Below are 20,575 nucleotides of genomic sequence, written 5' to 3' on the forward strand. Positions count from 1 at the left end.
AAGAAAGCGGAGGTTGCAGTGAGCCAAGATCACGCCACTGCACTCCAGCCTGGGCGAAAGAGAAAAACTCCGTCTCAAAATAATAATAATGATAATGCACAGAGCCTGGTACATAGAAATTACTGAATTCATGGTAGTTGTCGTTATAAGTCGTGGAGTCAAGATATAAATCCACATCCCCTTAACTCCAATGTCTTCATTCTTTTCTCTCTGATCCAGCATAACCAGGTGTCGGGCATTTCTGTGTCCATGATCTGATGGAATCTTCATAATACCTCTGTGAGGTGAATATTTCGGGCTAGCTTTTATGCTTGTAGGAAATAAGGCACAGAGAGGTGAGGTGACTTTACCAAGGTAATCCAGTGAATAAAGCATTCTATTCTAGCTCCACGGATTCTAATATTTCTTCCCCTATGTTACCTCTCATCCCAGTGCATGGAGGTTCACAGGCATAATATAAAGGAACATTTTCCTCTACAATGGTTTGCTAATAGTCTCTATATCTAAGGTAGTCAGTCAAGATTATGAGCTAAGTCAGTGGTTCAACCTGAGACTATGACAGGCAAAGAGTTCTGTTTCCTTAAGAGTCAGCTCCTGCCAGGTTCAGAAAGCTCAGGCCACATAATCTGCTGTTAATCCTGAGAAAGTCCTCCAGGAGAAGGAAGCTGTCTCTCCCTCTTTTTCTCCCTCTTTCTCCCCTGCTCCTATGCCACACACACACACACACACACACACACACACACACACACACACACACACACTGCTTATAAGAGTCTTCACCCTTGGGACAAGCAACTAACCATTGAAAAGAGATGGGTTATATAAGACTTTTCCGTTCGGAAGCCTGAAAAGTGAGAACCAGCTGTGATATGGTTTGGATCTGTGTACCTGCCAAATCTCATGTTGAAACGTAATCCCCAGTGTTGGAGGAGGGGCCTGGTGGGAGGTGTTGGGTCATAGGGGCAGATCCCTCAGGGATTGGTGCTGTCCTTTTGCAGTGGGTAGTGAGTGAATTCTCTGGAGTTCTGGTTGTTTAAAGTGCATGGCACCTCCCCTACTCTTGCTCCTGCGTTTGCTGTGTGACGTGCAAGCTCCTGGCTTTGTCTTCCGCTGGGAGTAAAATCTCCCTGAGGCCTCCCCAGAAGCTGAGTCCTGATGCCAGCACCGTGCTTCCTGTACAGGCTGCAGAAACGTGAGCCAGTTAAACTTCTTTTACTATAAATCACCCAGTTTCGAGTATTTCTTTATAGCAATGCAAGAACAGCCTAACACAAGCTGTGAGGCCCAGTTCAAAGTTCCCCGGCAAACCAGTGCTAGGGAGGATTCCAAAAGACAAAAATAGAAAGAAACTCCAAAAATGCAAACACTTCAGAGAGGAATGCTTTTGGGTTTCTTCGTCTGGACAGAAAGAAAGTTGGAGCAGTAGAGGCATTTTGCTGGAGCTTTCTCTGATCCTCCCTCTACCACCTCTGCCCAGCGGCCCTCCACACCACAGCTTAGTCCTGCAGACACCTGGGGAGTGTCTACCCTGTAGCTACCCAGGGACCTCATCTGGCCCTTAGACAAGTTTTGTTTAACCTGCACACATTTTTAAGTAGTTGTTAAAATTTTAAATTATGAGATTTTAAGTAAGCATCTGGATTTTTGTTGTTCTGCTTCTTTTGAAAAATCAAAGGTTCTGGCCAGGTGACTGTATTCTTGAGTGGTGTGAGCTGGATTTGGGTCATGGCTGCCTCCTGATTATTTTTATGCTCGGACCACTAATCTTGCCTGGTCCCTGCAAGAATTTGGGTTTTTCACTTCAGGCCAATTGTGACCTCACCTCTGCCTGTCAAATAAAACAGATGTGGTTTCGCCTTGGCATTCAAAATTCTTTCTAAGCACGGCTTATTCAGACTTACCACTCATGACTACACTTCATTCAAAATTTCTCTACTCCTTCATCTTCTCACAGATCTCTTATTTTCCCACATTAATGGCTTTTCTAGCGATTTTTATTTCCTCTAAGACGTCTTCTTTCCGCACTTAGCCTTGGAACTCTTCCACATTCTTTAAAATTCATATGAAGGCCTTGAAGAATCTCCCAAATAAAGTTCTACAAACTTTCTTTCGAAGTTCCAAAGCGACTTTTCTTTTTTTTTTTTTTTTTCCCCTCACTCAGGCTGGTCTTGAACTCCTGGCCTCAAGTGATCCTCCCACCTTGGCCTCCCAAGGTGCTGGGATTACAGGTATGAGCCACCCCATTCCCAGCCCAATTTGTTATTCTTTGAAGTACTCACTCTAGATTTTCATAACTTCACATATTTGCAAATTTTGTTCTTTCTTCCTGGAATTTACTTCCCTCTTTCTCTGCCTGTTGAAGTCCTAATTCTCTTATACTCATTCATAAGCCACTCCCTCTGGGCTTCCTTCCCCATTTACCTGAGCAGAATGGATTGATTTTTCTTCTGTCGGGTGCATTTGTAGAAACATATTTAGTATGTAAATATATATACCATCTATTTGCATTATACACACACACCATAGTAACATATATAGCTTTTGGAGACAGAAAGCCCTGGATTCAATCCCAGTTCCACCATTTGCAACCTGCTTGATTTCAAGCAAATTAATTATCTAAATCTCATCTGCTTCATCTATAAAAAAAAGCAGTGATAATAAAACCTACACCGAAGAGTCACAGTGAATATCAGTTGCAACACATAACCTCTCAATGAAGTTTCACTAGTGTTTTTATCCCTGTATTAGCACTAGTATCTCTGTGTAATTATTTGGGGGAATGTGTCTTCCCTATCAGCCTGTGGGCTTCAGAGTGGAGAGTGTGTCTTATTCATCTTTCTAGCACTTCATAAACATGTATATTGAATGAACCAATTCACCATTATGTGTTCATTGGTTTCATGACCTCTACTTGACGATTAGCTCCTTGAGGTTGTCAACTTGGCCTTTCTTTTTATGATGTAAGCTCCATGTTCCTCCAGGGCCTACCACAGTGACTTTAGTAGGTCCTTAACGTGTAAATACTTAACAAACGATTGAATAGACTTCCCAGAGCCCAGCTTTCAAAGACCATTGATGAACAAGAATCTGTGTTAGCAACTATGTGCCAGGAACTATACACATATTGTGTCCGCAATTGGTGGGTTCTTGGTCTCTGGTCTTGCTGACTTCAAGAATGAAGCCGTGGCCCGTCACGGTGAGTGTTACAGCTCTTAAAGTCCACCCGTCTAGAGTTGTTCATTTCTCCTTGTGGTTTGGTGGTCTTGCTGGCTTCAAGAATGAAACTGCAGACCTTCACAGTGAGTGTTACAGCTCATGAAGCCGGCCTGGTCCCAAACAGCGAGTAGCAATAAGATTTATCCTAAACAGCAAAACAACCAAGCTAACATAGCATGCAAAGAAATCCCAGGGCGTTGCCAGCACGTGCGCGGGCAGCCTGCTTTTATACCCTTATCTGACCCCACCCACATCCTGCTGACTGGTCCATTTTACAGAGAGCTGATTGGTTCGTTTTACAGAGAGCTTATTGGTCCATTTTGAGAGAGTGCTGATTGGTGATTTACCATCCCTGAGCTAGACACAGAGTGCTGATTGGTGCATTTACAATCCTCTAGCTAGACATAAAAGTTCTCCAAGTCCCCACCAGATTAGCTACAGAGCACTGATTGGTGCATCCACGAACCCCGACCTAGACACAGAGTGCTGATTGGTGCATTTACAATCCTCCAGCTAGACACAAATGTTATCCAAGTCCCCATCAGATTAGCTAGATACAGAGTGCTGATTGGTGCATCCACGAACCCTGAGCTAGACACACTGCTCATTGGTGCATTTACAATCCTCCAACTAGACAAAAAAGTTCTCCAAATCCCCACCGGTTTCAGGAGCCCAGCTGGCTTCACCTAGTGGATGCGGCATAGGGGCCACCGGCGGAGCTGCCCGACAGTTCCGCGTCAGGCGCCTGCACTTTTCAGCCCTTGAGTGGTCAATGGGACCGGTCGCTGCGGAGCAGGGGGCGGCGCCCGTCGGGGAGGCTTCGGCTGTGCAGGAGCCCACCGGTGTGGGGGTTTGGGCATGGCGGGCTGCAGGTCCCGAGCCCTGCCGCACGGGGAAGCAGCTGAGGCATGGCGAGGACAGGCCGAGGACGGGCCGGCAGTTCTAGGGGACCCGGCATACCCTCCGCAGCTGCTGGCCCAGGTGCTAAGCCCCTCGTTGCCTGGGGCCAGCGGCCAGCCCGCAGCTCAGAGTCCGGGGCCCGCCAAGCTGGCGCTGGCCCCGGTTCCCACCCGCCCAGGTTCCAGCCCGCCCTTCTCCCTCCACTCCTCCGCACAAGCAGAGGGAGCCGGCTCTGGCCTCCGCCAGCCAAGGTAGGGGCTCCCACAGTGCAGCCGCGGGCTGAAGGGCTCCTCAAGTGCTGCCAGAGTGGGTGCTGAGGCGCCAAGAGGGAGGGCAGCTAGCACGTTGTCACCTCTCAATATCATTTCCTTTAAAGAAGACATATCATTTCCTTTAAAATCAGACCAGGAGCAGTGGTTCATGCCTGTAATCCCAGCACTTTGGGAGGCCAAGGTAGGAGGACTGCTTGAGTCCTAGAGGTCAAGGATGCAGTGAGCTGTGATTGTGCCACTGCACTCCAGCGTAGGTGACAAAACAAGATCCTGTCTCAAAAAAAAAAAGTAGATTTCTGTATTAATCCTTAGCAATACTTAATCCTCACCAACATGCTGTAGGGTTATTATACTGTTTTAGAGGAGGAAACAGAGACTTAGAAAGGCTAAGTAAACTTGTAAGACTTCAGAATCCCATTTCAGTAACACCACTCTTCTTAGCCAGAAGTTTTTTTGTCAATATCCAGTAAATAGAACAAAATTTCTCAGCTGCCTGTGTTCTAACCTGGAGCAATGGTTGCTAAAAATAGGGGCCTGCCCCTCACTCCCAGCGCACCGCTCTTCTGTTAAGGACTTTTAAATACTTTATCTCCTTGTCTTTCCTTTCCTCCGCTTTTCTAAAGGAATGGAAAATCTTCCTTGTGAAGAGACTTGGAAGAAGAGAGCTATGATCACATTCTCAGGGCCCAGTGCAAAATGTAAGTGCAGGGCCCCTGGTTCAAAAAAATTTTTTGCGTGTTGTTGTTTTTTGGAATGGAGTCTCACTCTGTTGCCCAGGCTGGAGTGCAGTGGCGTGAATATCACTTGAGCCCAGGAGTTCGAGGCTGCAGTGAACTGTGATCCCACCACTGCACTCCAGCCTGGCTGACAGAGTGAGACCCTGCCTCAAAAAAAAAAAAAAAAAAATTTAAGCCAGTGATAGTAAAGCCATGTTATGAGCTTTAAGGACATTGAAGTCATTAAGATTCCTGGAAATGGCTACAACAAATTTTTTTAAAAAACAAAAAAACTAGACATGAAGTTTATTTTATTTCTCTTCTCTTTGAACTTTATATGGCAGACACACCTGACACCAATAACTTAACTCAAGCATACGCTGAGAATGACCCTAGGGTCTAAGAAGAATGTGCATTTGGCGTTCCGAGCTAAGGAATTCAGGAGTGGCCAACCCAGAGACTCACTCATTATCAATGAAGGACATTTCAATCCTTGGCCCATTCCTTGGAACGTGAGCTGTACAGGGAATGAAGGCCCTTTGTTCTGGGTTAAAAGAAGGTTGCTAGGTGGAGGCTGCTAAATAAAAATGCTGTGTGTAGGCTGGGTGCCGTGGCTCATGCCTGTAATCCCAGAATTTTGGGAGGCAGAGACGGGCAGATCACCTGAGATCAGGAGTTTGTGACCAGCCTGGCCAACATGGTGAAATGTTGTCTCTACTAAAAATACAAAAATAGCTGAGCGTGGTGGCACACACCTGTAATGCCATCTACTCGAGAGGCCGAGGCAGGAGAATCACTTGAACCTGGGAGGCAGAGGTTGCAGTGAGCCGAGATCAGGTCACTGCACTCCAGTCTGGGCAACAGAGTGGGACTCCATCTCAAAAAGAAAAAAAAAAAAAAAAAAATGCTATGTGTGTGTGTATATACATTTTTTTTTTTTAATTAAAAAAAATAGAGCAAGCGATCTACCTGCCTTGGCCTCTAAAGGTGCTGGGATTACAGCCACCATGCCCAGCCACAAATGCTATATAAACTACATGCTTTTTACAAACGGTAGTTGTTTTCCCATCCAGTCTGCCACCATTGGACCATCCCTGTATATAAGTTCCCCCAATAAATCCTGTGTCTTGTTTGCTTTCTTTCAGCCTCTCGGACATGATGCCATCCCTATTGGAGTTAATATGGGTCTGGCAAGACAAACTGGGGCTGGTCTCATGGCATGTTATGCCAATGGAATGCAGTCTGAGTAACACTGTGCCAGTTCCAGGCCTGGGCCATAAGAGGTCTCATAGCTTTCACTCTTGCCCTCTTGGGATTCAGTTGTCTTGTAAGAAAGCTCAGGTCTGACTACTAAATGATGAGAGACCACATAGAGAAGAAGGGAACTAGCCATCCCTCAGCTGTTTCAGACACTCCAGTTAAGTCACTCACTAGACAAGTTAGGAAACCTGTCTTGGTCATTCTCACTCTAGACAGGCTCTCACTTGAATGTGATCACAGAAATGACCCCAGACAACACCACAGGGAGTGGAAGAACCACCCAGTTAAGTCTTATGCCATCTCTGCCTCCCATGAAACACTTGGCATGTGGCTGGGCAAACTCAACTCATCCTTCAGGATCTGACTGCAGTATGCCTGCTGTGCCAGACCCCACGGACTGAGCAGGCCCAACAGTGCACCTCAACCTTGACCACGTGTTAGAATCACCAGAGGAGCTTCCCAAAACACCCATGGTGGTCCAACCCCCAGAGATTTAGCTTCCTTGTCTGAGACAAGGCAGGGATACTGAGATGAGTGAAGGGTGGTAGGGTTGGGCAATAGCACATGATGAAAAGAAGAAACTGACTCTGCAGTCATAGCAGGCCTAGGTTCAAATCTTGACCCTTCCTCTAACTAGATGCACATCCTCTCTGGTCCTCAGTTTTCTCATCTGTGAAAAGGGTAACTATCATCTCCCTTTCCAGCGAGCTTAGAGGAGTCAGCTGCCATAGAACAAAGTGATTAAAAGTAAAGACCTTGGAGGCAGAGAGAATGGGGTTAAGATCAAGGCTTAAGCACTACAAAACTATGAGAAATAAGGGTATGCTATGAACAACTGTAACCCAAAAATTTGGCAGCTTAAATGAAATGGATCAATTATTTGAAAGACACAAACTACCAAAACTCACTCAAGAAGAAACAGATAACCTGAATAGTCCTATATGTATCCAATTGAATTTGTAGTTTAAAATTCCAGGCCCTGGTAGTGTCTCTCATGAATTCAACCCAAACTGTGGGAGACTCTAAACTACTTATTTATTTAAAATCTCAAAAGATGGAGATAATAAAACTTATCCCTGTCTGGGTGTGGTGGCTCACGCCTGTAATCCCAGCACTTTGGGAGGTCGAGGTGGGCAGATCACCTGAGGTTAGGAGTTTGAGATCAACCTGGCCAACAGTGAAATCCTGACTCTTCTGAAAATACAAAAATCAGCTGGGAATGGTGGTGCATGCCTGTAATCCCAGCTACTCAGGAGGCGGAGGCAGGAGAATCACTAGAACCCGGGAGGCAAAGTTGGCAGTGAGCCGAGATAGCACCATTGCACTCCAGCCTGGGCAACAAGAGTGAAACTCTGTCTCAATAAATAAATAAATAAAAATAAAACTTATCCCTGCATGAGCCAGGCACAGGGCTGGACTTTTGTCCTGCTCTGCCTCTAACTGGTGAGCAACTGTGGGTAAATCCCTTCACTTCTCAGTGCTGCAAGATTTTTAGCAGGAAAACGTTAAGATTCTAAAAATGCTCTGCTGTACATCATTCACTGAGGAAGAAATGTGTCTGCTTGATGCTTGAAGGGGAAGCGGGCTGACAGCTGGACAGCAGGCTTCTGCCTGGGGCCACAGCCAATCACTAGGTGCCCTTCCACCAGAGGACACCAGCACAGGGGTCCCATCTAGGTAAGAGAAAGACTCGACCAATGGTTTGCCCCTATAGTCAATGATAATTTTTCAGAAAGGGAAGACCTGCTTTTAAAAACACTTTACAAGGCCGGATGCGGTGACTCATGCCTGTAATCCCAGCACTTTGGGAGGCCGAGGCAGGCAGATCACTTGAGCTCAGGAGTTTGAGACCAGCCTGGCCAACATGGTGAAACTCTGTCTCTACTAAAAATACAAAAATAAGCCAGGCGTGGTGGCGGGCGCCTGTAGTCCCAACTACTCTGGACGATGAAGCAGATTTGCTTGAACCTGGGAGGTAAAGGTTGCAGTGAGCCTAGATCACACCACTGCACTCCAGCTTGGGTGACAGAGCAAGACTCCATCTCAAAAATAAAAGAAAAACACTTTACATATATTATCTTTTTTTTTATTTTTCAAGATGGAGTCTCGCTCTGTCACCCAGGCTGGAGTGCAGTGACGCAATCTCGGCTCACTGCAACCTCTGCCTCCCTGGTTCAAGTGATTCTCCCTACCTCACCCTCTCGAGTAGCTGGGACTACAGGCACCCACCACCACACCCAGCTAATTTTTGTATTTTTAGTAGAGACAGGGTTTCACCAAGTTGGCCGGGATGGTCTAAAACTCCTGACCTCAGGCGATCCACCCTCCTCAGCCTCCCAAAGTGCTGGGATTAGAGGTGTGTTTTGTTGTTGTTGCCAGACTGGTCTCAAACTCCTGGGCTCAAGCAATTCACCCATCTCAGCCTCCCAAAGTGCTGGGATTATATAATAGGTATGAGCCACCCCACCCGGCTGTATTATCTTTTCATTTTGTTTTATTTTATTTTTTTTGAGAAGGAGTCTCACTCTGTCGCCTAGGCTGGAATGCAGTGATGCAATCTCGGCTCGCTGCAACCTCTGCCTCTCAGGTTCAAGCGCTTCCTGTCTCAGCCTCCCAAGTAACTGGGATTACAGGGGCACACCACCACACCTGGCTAATTTTGTATTTTTAGTAGAGGTGGGGTTTCACCATGTTGGCCAGGCTGGTCTCGAACCCCGGACCTCAAGTGAACTACCCATCTTGGCCTCCCAAAGTGCTGGGATTACAAGCATGTGCCACTGCGCTAGGTCTATGATCTTTTAAATGATCAAACCAATCATGAAATGCAGGCAAAATTATTATCCCCATTTTAGAGATAAGGAAATTGCAGCTCTGAAAATTTAAGTGCCTGCCTGGCGTAACAGCACCAGCTCTGTCTGACTGCAAGAAACCGCCACACCCCATAAGTCAATGACCAGGTATCTTCCCAGAGAAACACTGATATTTAACTTTAAAACAAATGTTAATATTAATATTATATCTTTCAGACAGTTGCTGAGGTAGGTTGAAAATGGTTCTGAATTGTGCAACATTCCTCCCATGGAGATGTGGGGTCTCTGTACACTTTCCTTGAATCTGGGCAGGCTCTGTAACCACTTGAACAATAGAACACAGTAGAAGTGAGCCCAGCTGAGGTGGCTCACGCTTGTAATCCTAGCCCTTTGGGAAGCTGTGGTGGGTGGATCACTTGAGGGTAGGGGTTCAAGACCAGCCTGGCCAACATAGTGAAACCACGTCTCTACTAAAAACATAAAAATTATTCGAGTGTGGTGGTGCACACCTGCAGTCCCAGCTTCTCGGGAGGCTGAGGCAGGAGAATCCCTTGAACCCATGAGACAGAGGTTGCAGTGAGCCAAGATCGCAGGGCTGCACTCCACACTCCAGCCTGGGCAACAGAGGGAGACTGTCAAAAAAAAAGAGAGAACACAGCAGAAGTGATTCTGTGTCAGTCTCCAGGCCCAGGTCTTAAGAGTCTGGCAGCTTCCTCTTCCTGTCCTTCGGACACTTGCTCTAGAAGTCCTGAGCCACCATGTAAAAATGCATTTATACTGAGACCTCCATACTGCAGAGGCCACAGGTAGGACTGAAGAGCAAAAAATAAATATAAAAAATAAAAGAGTTTCAAATGAGCCCAGTACCAGCCCTATGAATAAGGAAGGCATCTTGACCCTCCACATCAGTCCAGTCATCAGATAGACTATTGAGTGGCTTTAGCGAATGCCACAAGGAGCAGAAGAATTCCATGGCTGAGACTTGCCCAAATTCCTGACTTTCAAACTGAAATATAATGAAGTAGTTGTTTTAAGCCACTAACTTGCAGGCCAGTTTGCTACATAGCAATAGATAACTGAAACAGCTGGGAAAATAAAAGAGACCTGCCTGCCTCCATCTCCCAAAGTGCTGGGATTACAGGCATGAGCTACTGTGCCCAGCCTCATGAATTACCTTATCCAATACTGAAAACAATCAAGCTTGTATTTTACCCACATTTTACTTTTTCTTTCTCTCTTTTTTCAGAGGCAGGTCTTACTCTGTGACCCAGGCTGGAGTGCAGTGTCACAATCTTAGCTCACTGCAACCTCTTACTTCGGGGCTCAAGTGACCCTCCCACTCTGACCCGCTGCCTCAGCCTCCAGAGGAGCTGGGATTACAGGCATGAGCCACCGTGCCTGGCTAATTCCTGGCCTCAAGCGATCCTCCTTCCTTGGCTGCCCAAAGCATTGGTATTACAGCAATGTGCCACCACTCCTGGCCCACATTTTAAAAGTGAAGATTCAGTGATGATAGTAAGGAGCTTAAAACAAAAGGGAAAACAAAATAAAAAAGAAGAAAGTTAATGAGCTTGAAGATGATCACACAGCTTGTAAATGGGGGAAATGGAAACAACCCCCAGTCCGGTCTATCCAGCTAGAAAATTCATGTTCTTGTCACCATCTCACATAGCTGCACCACCTCTCTGGGTTCTGATGGTGTTCTACATTCCCCTTAGTGTGACATCATGTGTGGTTTTTCATATTTCTACAAAGCCTCCGAAACTCTCCTTTTATTTATTTATTTTATTTTTTTTGGAGACGGAGTCTCGCTCTGTCGCCCAGGCTGGAGTGCAGTGGTGCGATCTCGGCTCACTGCAAGCTCCGCCTCCCGGGTTCACGCCGTTCTCCTGCCTCAGCCTCCCCAGTAGCTGGGACTACAGGTGACCGCCACCTCGTCCAGCTAATTTTTTGTATATTTAGTAGAGACGGTGTTTCACCATGTTAGCCAGGGTGGTCTTGATCTCCTGACCTCGTGATCTGCCCGCCTTGGCCTCCCAAAGTGCTGGGATTACAGGCCTGAACCACTGCGCCCGGTTATTTGTTTATTTTTTTGATTTAATTTTTTTTTTGAGATAGAGTCTCATTCTATGGCCCAGGCTGGAGTGCAGTGGTGCAATCTCAGCTCACTGCAACCTCCACCTCGTGGACAACCCTCCTTTTAAATGGCCACATATTATTCCAACTATAATTTACATACCATACCCTTTTTGAGTATTTACATTCCTTCCAAATGTCTTTGTCATTAAAAGGAATTCAGAAATGAACAAGCTGCATCATGTGGACATAAAGCAGAAATTCAAGAGGGAGGAATGTATTATGTATTGAACCTGCTTCCAAATGTAACTCAATGAAGAATAACTCAATTAGTAAGTTCTCAGTAAAATGACAAAGTCAGTTAAAGATGCTCAGCGATGGTGAGCCTCTCCCTGCCCTTTAACCCCACTTCCATGGCAAAGCAGCCCAGATCGTAACCTACCCCTGTCCCACCCTGCCATGTTGCAGCAAAGCTGCAATTGTTGGGAGACTGAGCCTTTCTTGGGGTTTCTTTGGTATTATCGGCAATTTCATTTACATAACTCCTCCCCATTTTCTGCTGCTTCTCTGTGCTGATGGTTACCCAGTCACCTAAGAAGGGTGTCCTGGGCCGGGCGCGGTGGCTCAAGCCTGTAATCCCAGCACTTTGGGAGGCCGAGACGGGCGGATCACGAGGTCAGGAGATCGAGACCATCCTGGCTAACACGGTGAAACCCCGTCTCTATTAAGAAATACAAAAAACTAGCCGGGCGAGGTGGCTGGCGCCTGTAGTCCCAGCTACTCGGGAGGCTGAGGCCGGAGAATGGCGTAAACCCGGGAGGCGGAGCTTGCAGTGAGCTGAGATCCAGCCACTGCACTCCAGCCTGGGTGACAGAGCGAGACTCCGTCTCAAAAAAAAAAAAAAAAAAAGAAGGGTGTCCTGGCCTTGCTGTTTCCCAGTATGCAGCAGGGAAGGTAGAGAAAAATGATCCCCTTGGAATTCACATGCCATTCAGGCCAGATAAATTAATCACCGTTTAACAACTTAGTGCAGACCTCATCAATCTTAAATAGCTTGGACAGCTGCAAAAATTAAGATTGTCTCAGGATGCTTGTTGGCTTTGAAAAGATTATAAATCCTCTTATCTCAAAAGGACCAGGTGAAGAATTTGTAAATCCTGTTAAGAATTTTAGTCTTTATCCTGAGGGCAGAGGGTAGCTGTTGAATGGTTTTAAACAGAGGAGTGATGACCTGATCAGATTTTTTTATCTAGAAAGAATACCTTGGTTGGAGGGCAGTTGTAGGATTGGGTGATCAAAGGGATGGAGAGTAGAGAAAAGGGAGGATTCCATCATGCCCCCAGGATCCTGCCCAGAACAGCTGGGTGGGTAGGATGAGGAGCAGAAGGGGAGGGAATGACAGGAGAGTGGTTCCCTCTTGGACCAGGTGAGTAGGACACCTGAGGGTAGAGCCCGGGGCTGTGATTAGGGCAAACAAGCAGGCTGACTTCCAGATGTTCATCCCCCATGGCTCTCTCGCTGGCTGGCCACTTGGTCACATGGACCCAGGCCCAGGAGGGAGGGTCCCATAGGCCAGCCTAGCCCAGGGAACTGAGCATTCTCAGAGGCCACAGCTGGCCCAGCAGGAGGACTAGGGACATTGGGAAAGATCCTGAGGCTACGAAGGCTGCTAAATCCTTGAGACTGTGAACCTCTTCCTTCCTATATAGGGAGCAGTGGACTGCCCCATCTTTAGGGGCTGGTGGAAGCTATCACATCACTGCAGCTTTTCAATTCAAGGATTCTTGCTAATTTTATACTTAGGGGTAAGCATCATCCCATAGCCCCAGGATGAAAATTCCCCAGTTCCTCCCCTCCCAAAGATCTACAGCCAGTAGGAGACAGCTGCCAAGGTGACACACAATGGCATGGGCTGGGACCAGTGCTTTAAGAGAGGGAAAAGACCAGGGCAAACCTGGAGCAGGCAGAGTTTAACCCAAATGGTGGGCATCTGGGAAGGTGTCGAAGGTGATAGGTTTTCCTCTGGGCCCTAAAGAAACTTGACTTCCACAGATGGATAGAACGGGGCAGGACATTCTCACAAAAGATAATAGCTTGTGCAAACATCCAAAGTTGAAAAAATACAGGATGTGCTGGAGCAGAGGGAGCTTTGCAGAGGCATGATACTTTCTAGATGCAAGGACACACAATTGTTCATACTGCCCAGATTCCCCAGAATGTGAGAATCTAGGGCAATGACCTAGCTTTGGCCCTGAATTCCACATTATCATCAGTGGCTGGGATAGAAATTTAGAAATTTCCTGGTGATGTCACCTGGGGAAATGCTAGGAAGCTCAGTCCCTGACTTGCCCTGTCCCCAACCCCAAAACACAACTTCCCAGATGTACATGTTTCATACCAGCTTCATATCTCCATACATCTTGATTTCCTAAATATATGTTTCTGTTTGTTTGTTTGTGATGGAGTCTTGCTCTGTTGCCCAGGCTGGAGTGCAACCATGATGATCTTGGCTCGCTGCAACTTCTGTCTCCTGGGTTCAAGCAATTCTTCTGCCTCAGCCTTCTGAGTAGCTGAGATTACAGGCACCTGCCGCCACACCCGGCTAATTTTTTTTTTTTGTATTTTTAGTAGAGACGGAGTTTTGGCCATATTAGCCAGGCTGGTCTCGAACTCCCGACTTTGCGATCCAACCCCCCCCCCACCCGCCCCCTGGCCTCGGCCTCCCAAAGTCCTGGGATTACAGGCGTGAGCCACCGCATCCAGCCCTAAATATATGTTTCTATTGCTTTCTTTCTACTTAAGCCTTTAGAGGAGGAGGTAAGGTATGTAAAAATAACCCCACAAAACACAAAATGTATCATATTATCTTTCTTTTTTTAAGACAGTCTTACTCTGTTGCCCAGGCTGAAGTGCAGTGACACGATCTCAGCTCACTGCAACCTCCGTCTCCCAGATTCAAGTGATTCTCCTGCCTCTGCCTCCCCAGTAGCTGAGATTACAGGCATGTGCTAGCACACCTGGCTAATTTTGTATTTTTAGTAGAGTTGGGGTTTCACCCTGTTGGCCAGGCTGGTCTCAAACTCCTGACCTCAGGTGATCTACCCACCTCGGCCTCCCAAAGTGCTGGCATTACAGGTGTGAGCCACCATGCCCAGCACTGAATTATCTTTCAAAAGAAATCCAGGCCGGACGAGGTGGCTCACGCCTATAATTCCAGCATTTTGGGCTGGAATGCAGTGGCTATTCACAGATGTGATCATAGTGTACTACAGTCTCGAACTCTTGGCCTCAGCAATCCTCTCTCCTCAGACTCCCAAGTAGCTGGGACTACAGACTCATGCCTCCTCACCAGGCCAAAATTCACAATTGTTTACAAATACATGACATGCACTTTGTTCCTCCAGGGCCTCTTGGCCCACAGATGCCCATGAGGACAAGATTTGCCAGCAACAAGGGAAAAAGCCCCAGAGAGCTTCACAAAAATTTTCAATTTCTATCCTCCGGCTGTCCTCAGGTTGGGCTTCCCATTGCATGGAGAGGCCTGCCTGAGGCCAGGAAGGGGTTGGGGGAGCAGATCCCAGAATCACATGGTCTAGGATTAAATCCATGAAGTGGGTTGGGTCACAGTCATCAAATTATTCCATAGGAGAATAATCGGTGATTGCCTGAGGCTACCTCTGCCCCTGCCCTCAGTCCAGTTCTATTTGGTCTGAGAGGGAGAGTGACTCCTCAGCTCCCGAAAAGACTGAGTGAGAAAGCAGGTAGCAGTAATGTACTCAGGAATGAGCCAGTATCACCAGGCAGACAGGCACTCAGGAGTGGTCATTTTGCTTCAGTCATTTTTTTTTTGAGACGGAGTCTCGCTCTGTCGCGCAGGCTGGAGTGCAATGGCATCATCTTGGCTCACTGCAACCTTCACCTCCAGGGTTCAAGCGATTCTTCTGCCTCAGCCTCCAGAGTAGCTAGGATTACAGGTGCCTGCCACCAGGCCTAGCCAAATTTTTTTTTTTTTTTGTATTTTTAGTAGAGACGGGGTTTCACCATGTTGGTCAGGCTGGTCTCGAACTCCTGACCTCATGATCCTCCTGCCTTGACCTCCCAAAGGGCTGGGATTATAGGCGTGAGCCACCACACCCAGCCTGCTTCAGTCATTTTGAGGTCATGGATGGTTTAGCATGAGGAACAGAAACTATATATAATCAAATATTTGAGAGAAAAGCCCCAAATACCAAGCTATTTCATATCTAGAAGCTGCAAATGTATGGCGGAGCGTGGTGGCTCACGCCTGCAATCCCAGCGCTTTGGGAGGCTGAGACGGGTGTATCACTTAAGGCCAGGAGTTCAAAACCTGGCCAACATGGTGAAACCCCATCTCTACCAAAAATAAAAAAATTAGCTGGGCGTGGTGGTGCGAGCCTGTAATCCCAGCTACTCAGAAGGCTGAGGCAGAAGGATCACTCGAACCTGGGAGGCGAAGATTGTAGTAAGCCAAGATTGTGCCAGTGCACTCCAGCCTGGGTGACAAAGTGAGACACTTGTCTCAAAAAAAAAAAAAAAAAAAAGAATGCATTGAGGATCTGGTAATGAATGAGTGGCAGAGTTAGGAAGGACAGAAAATAATCCAGCCAGGTGAGGTGGCTCACGCCTGTAATCCCAGCACTTTGGGGAGGCTGAGGCGGGTAGATCACAAGGTCAGGAGATCGAGACCGGCCTGACAAACATGGTGAAACCCTGTTTCTACTAAAAATACAAAAAATTAGCTGGGCGTGGTGGTGTGCACCTGTAGTCCCAGCTACTTGGGAGGCTGAGGCAGGAGGATCGCTCAAACCCAGGAAGTGGAGGTTGCAGTGAGCCAAGATCGCACCACTGCACTGCAGCCTGGTGATAGAGTAAGACTCCGTAAAAAAGAAAAAAGAAAAAAAATTCACCACAGACCCCCACTGTGTAATTATAAATCAAGATACATGCCATCATCATCATCACCATCATCATCCCTCACATTAATTGTAACATTAATTGGGTTGCCTATTTGCCAAGCACTAGAGCTGAGTGGTCTTAAATTCACGTCCACATTTCATCCTCACAACTCCAGGAGGCAGTTGTGTTTATCATCCATACTTTACAGGTGAAAAAACCAGTGATGTAGAGAAGTTAAGTGACTTGCTAGGAGGAGGCAGAGCTGGTACTCGAACCTAGGTTTGACTCCAGAAAGCATGCGCTTGACTACAGAGTAAAAAGCAGGGTCCCCGAGAGAAAGTATAGGATTTGCCTTCCACCCAGCATGCGGAAGGTTTCCCTGCACTCCCTGCACTCTGACCCTCTCTCTGCTTTTGTCAGCCTAAGGAGGATGACAATACCATTGACCTAGTGACCTAGTAACCAGGAATATGGAGACTCTGAGTCAGAAGCAGAAAATGCCAGACAATCTCACATGTAGTTGTTGGATCATGAAGTAAGATCAGGAATGGAGCTGGGGTCAGGAACAGGATAATCGTGCCTTGCCAACGTAATTATATCCCTTGCACTCTGTGATCAAAACGATTGAGTCAGAATGTCTTGCTTTGTGCCAGAGTCATTTGACTGGCTCCCAAAGCGGCCACCCAGGGTAGCTTTTCCTTGGCGAATTTGCCACAGAGCTGAACCTGGTTCATAGCCATATCAGTGTCCTGTCAGGGTTCATCTGCCTGAAAAGTCCTGACTCCCAGCAATCCAACTCATAAGAGGCCAAACTATATAACCACATACATACCAATGTATTCATTAATAGTGTTAGTCTTTCAGTAACTGGAATGTTCTCCCAACTAATGCACCCTTTTCCCAATATCAGCAGTCTCAGAGAGTCAAGTTAGTCAGCAACAGGCTGGTTGGTGAGTATATCCCAAGAGTTAAGGGAGGCTGATCTTTTGAGGGCTATTTCAGTCAAATCAGGGTACGGTCTACTGAATCATCTCCACCTTACAGCAGGGCATGTCTATGTGAACACAAATTTCACACTGCTCTTTCCTGGACAGTGGTGGGTAATAAGTGCCAACTTCTGGCCTCATGGCTTTATCCTACTTCTTTTTCCTTCCTCTTTCTATTCTCCAGCCTCTTCCCTCATCCTTCAGTTCACACATTCTCCACACAATAAAGTCGATTCGGTTGCTGATCATTCAATTGTCATCACATTGCAGCCCTTCCCTCACTGAGATGCTCAAGGAGGTCACCTTGATGGATAGGTTCATTTTTCCCAAGCTCTTCATTCATTTACAGAACTTTTTGGTTTATTTTCTAATATGTTAGGTTTAACCTTTTGAAATGATTGTTTTTGGCAGGTCAAAAACAGTCAAATAGCAGCAATTTTATGTGGTTCAACAGTCAGCAAACCAGACCCATTGGGGGTGGGGTTAATGAGTCTGACTGCCTTCTCAAGCCATTGTGGTGGGTGTATGTGTGTGTGTGTGTCTGTGTCTAGGAGAGGGGGGTATATGGCAGCCCTTTCCTCTTTCTGGAAATAAGCTCTCCTGGATAGTCACTGGTGTCTGGGGCCTCCTCTTGCTGTCCATGTATCCTCCAACTAGGGCCCTAATGTCAAAAATGAGCTAAGGAGGAACTTGAGGTTGAGGGAGAAGGTTGAATTATTTGTTATATGTGGCAGAGTTAGCCTATGCTCATAAGCCAACAAGGAAACACTTTTAGAGTCCATGGTTTGTGCAGTCCTCTGTTAATGTGGAAAACTGGAGATTAATGGAGACATTTTTCGTTTTACAAACATCAGTTAAATGCTTGGGTGATATAGGCTATATGCTCAATGCCATTCCTACCTTCAAGAGTTTTCAGTGTGCTATTGTAGGTGTACCTGTGTATCTCCTTCTAGTTACCAGCTTGGCGTACAATAAGCTTTGTGAAGGTAAGGCGTATCTCTCATTTAACTCCTAACATAGGGCCTGGCATATAGTAGATGCTCATTAAATACATGTTTTATATAAGTAAGTGAATGAGAGTGGTTAAATAAAAAACCAATCATGCAAATACCAGGAAGGCATCAACTATCATACCAAATGAAGACTCTGGGCCTCTGAAGTTTAGGAAATCAAGCTGCCTGCAGAGAATAAGAAGAGAGTCCCAGAAGAGATGACTTGTAAGTAGTTGCTCCCCAGTTGAAAGGAGGAACAGTTCAGGCAGTGACATAGTTGGCCTTACAGATGTTAGAGAGGAAGCCAGGAATGAAAAGAAGAATTCTAGCCACCCATTTCCTGGTGAGCACTTTGGCCAGCATGAGCTGCATTCCTTTGAGCTGAGCATGAGTGGAATTTCCAGCCTAGGTAGCAGAATGGAACTTGGAACAAATAGCTCAGCAGAAAAGAACCCAGAAACAATGGGGCTGGGCTCAACTGTCCTTTGCCAGCTCTTGAGCTCATGGAATATTGGAGCTCAGCGGTCCTTGTTGAGGGAGATACATGATGTCCTTCAGATTGTACCACTTCAGAGGACCCAGAGGGAAACTGCCATGTTCAGACAGCATTAGGAACCTTGGAAGATGTGCAGAAATACCTGGGAATAGTCCGCATTACTATTCAACTTTTCCATCTGGCAAGTACAAGTGAAGGTCTGTTTGCTTTAAGGATGCAGACGGTCCAAACACATTGGACGGCAGACGGGAAGACACCTCCATCAAGAGAGAACTGGAGGAGCCGGGCACGGTGGCTCCTGCTTGTGATCCCAGCTACTCAGGAGGCCAAGGAAGCAGGATCAATTGAGCTCAGGAGTTCCAGACCAGCCTGGGCAACATAGCAAGATCCCTTTCTCTAAAAATATTTTTTAAAAAAATTAGCTGTGCATGATGGCGCCTGCCTGTAGTCCCAGCTACTCTGGAGAGGCTGAAGCCAGATGATTGCTTGAGCCTCGCCTCTTAAAAAGAAAAAGAAAGAAAGAGAGAGAGAGAGAGGGAGGGCAGAAGGATGTTTCAAAGATGAGGGGGTGCCTGGTGATGATGATAGTGATAGCAGGATTCAGGGCACTGGGCAACCAATCTGGAGGAGGCTGGCAGGGGAGATTTAAAAGGAGCAACTGGTGGGAACAGATGCTGTCAATTTTAGGGCAGGTGATTCAAAGAGTAAGGGACTAGCTTCACAGAGGAGAGAATTACTACAAACAATGACACAACCACAAAGACGCTGTTCTCTCTACTGGCCTGACCTGAATTTCTTACACATGATCAAGTTCTGGGAGCATGCCATCAATCACACTGAAAAATGTAGTGGGAAATTCTGCAGTGTCAGCCCTCAACGACTGTTCCTTCTGTGTATTTTCTCAAGTCATTAATTCTTTCAAGACGATGAATTGATAAAGACTTAAGAAATATATAAATAACTGAAACTCATTTATATCTAGATCTTCTCTTCTAGATTATAAGGGAATTGAAGGCAGGAATCACAAATTACTCACTTTTGAATAAAGCTCTTTGCCCTAAATATAGCTAAATAAGTGCTTCATAGAAGAGGAAAAAAAGAGAGGGAGGGGGCTGGGTGTGGTGACTCACACCTGTAATCCCAACACTTTGGGAGGCCGAGGCAGGTGGATCACGAGGGTCAGGAGTTCGAGACCAGCCTGGCCAACATGGTGAAACACCGTCTGTACTAAAAATACAAAACTTAGCTGGGTGTGGTGGTGGGCACCTGTAATCCCAGCTACTCGGGAGGCTAAGGCAGGAGAATCGCTTGATCCTGGGAGGCAGAGGTTGCAGTGAGCCGAGATCGTGCCATTGCACTCCAGCCTGGTGACAAGAGCAAGATTTTGTCTCAAAAAATAAGTAAGTAAACAAATAAATAAATGAAAGAGAGGGAGGGAGGAAGGAGGAAAGAGGGGGAAGGAAGAAAATAGGAAGGGAGAAAGAAAGAAGGAAAGAAAAAAAAGAAAGGAAATGAATTTGATTAGCCATGGTAAGGGAGGGTAATGGTGATGGGCAGTACTAAACCTGACCTGCATCACAGGAAGATACATGTTGTCATAGAAGGAAGTCACCTTGGCAGCTGTTTATGTTTGAGGAATAGTATATGTGTAAGCTCAAGCTACTTGCTGGCCAAGGCTAGGTCCTTGATTTATTTGACGTTCAGAAGTTAGATTATTTTTCTTTTTTTTTTTTTTCTTTAGACGGAGTTCCGCTGTTGTTGCCCAGGCTGGAGTGCAATGGCGCGATCTCAGCTCACTGCAACTTCCGTGCCCCCCAGGTTCAAGCAATTCTCCTGCCTCAGCCTCCCGAGTAGCTGGGATTACAGGCATTAGCCACCACGCCCGGCTAATTTTTGTATTTTTAGTAGAGATGGGGTTTTATTATTTTGGTCAG

General features: G+C 46.5%; 1 long non-coding RNA gene across 1 annotated transcript in view; it reads right to left on the minus strand.

Annotated features, from left to right (window-relative positions):
- Positions 1–18,553, minus strand: part of LOC139361872 (uncharacterized) — a 38,784-nt gene extending 20,231 nt beyond the window's left edge. The window contains exon 1 of the long non-coding RNA XR_011619702.1: positions 18,288–18,553. This is a non-coding gene — a long non-coding RNA (uncharacterized lncRNA). The remainder of the gene's footprint in view (positions 1–18,287) is intronic.
- Between the last annotated feature and the right edge of the window lie 2,022 nt (positions 18,554–20,575).

This window comes from Macaca nemestrina, chromosome 2 (assembly GCF_043159975.1).
Source record: "Macaca nemestrina isolate mMacNem1 chromosome 2, mMacNem.hap1, whole genome shotgun sequence".
In the NCBI taxonomy this organism is placed as follows: Eukaryota; Metazoa; Chordata; class Mammalia; order Primates; family Cercopithecidae; genus Macaca; species Macaca nemestrina.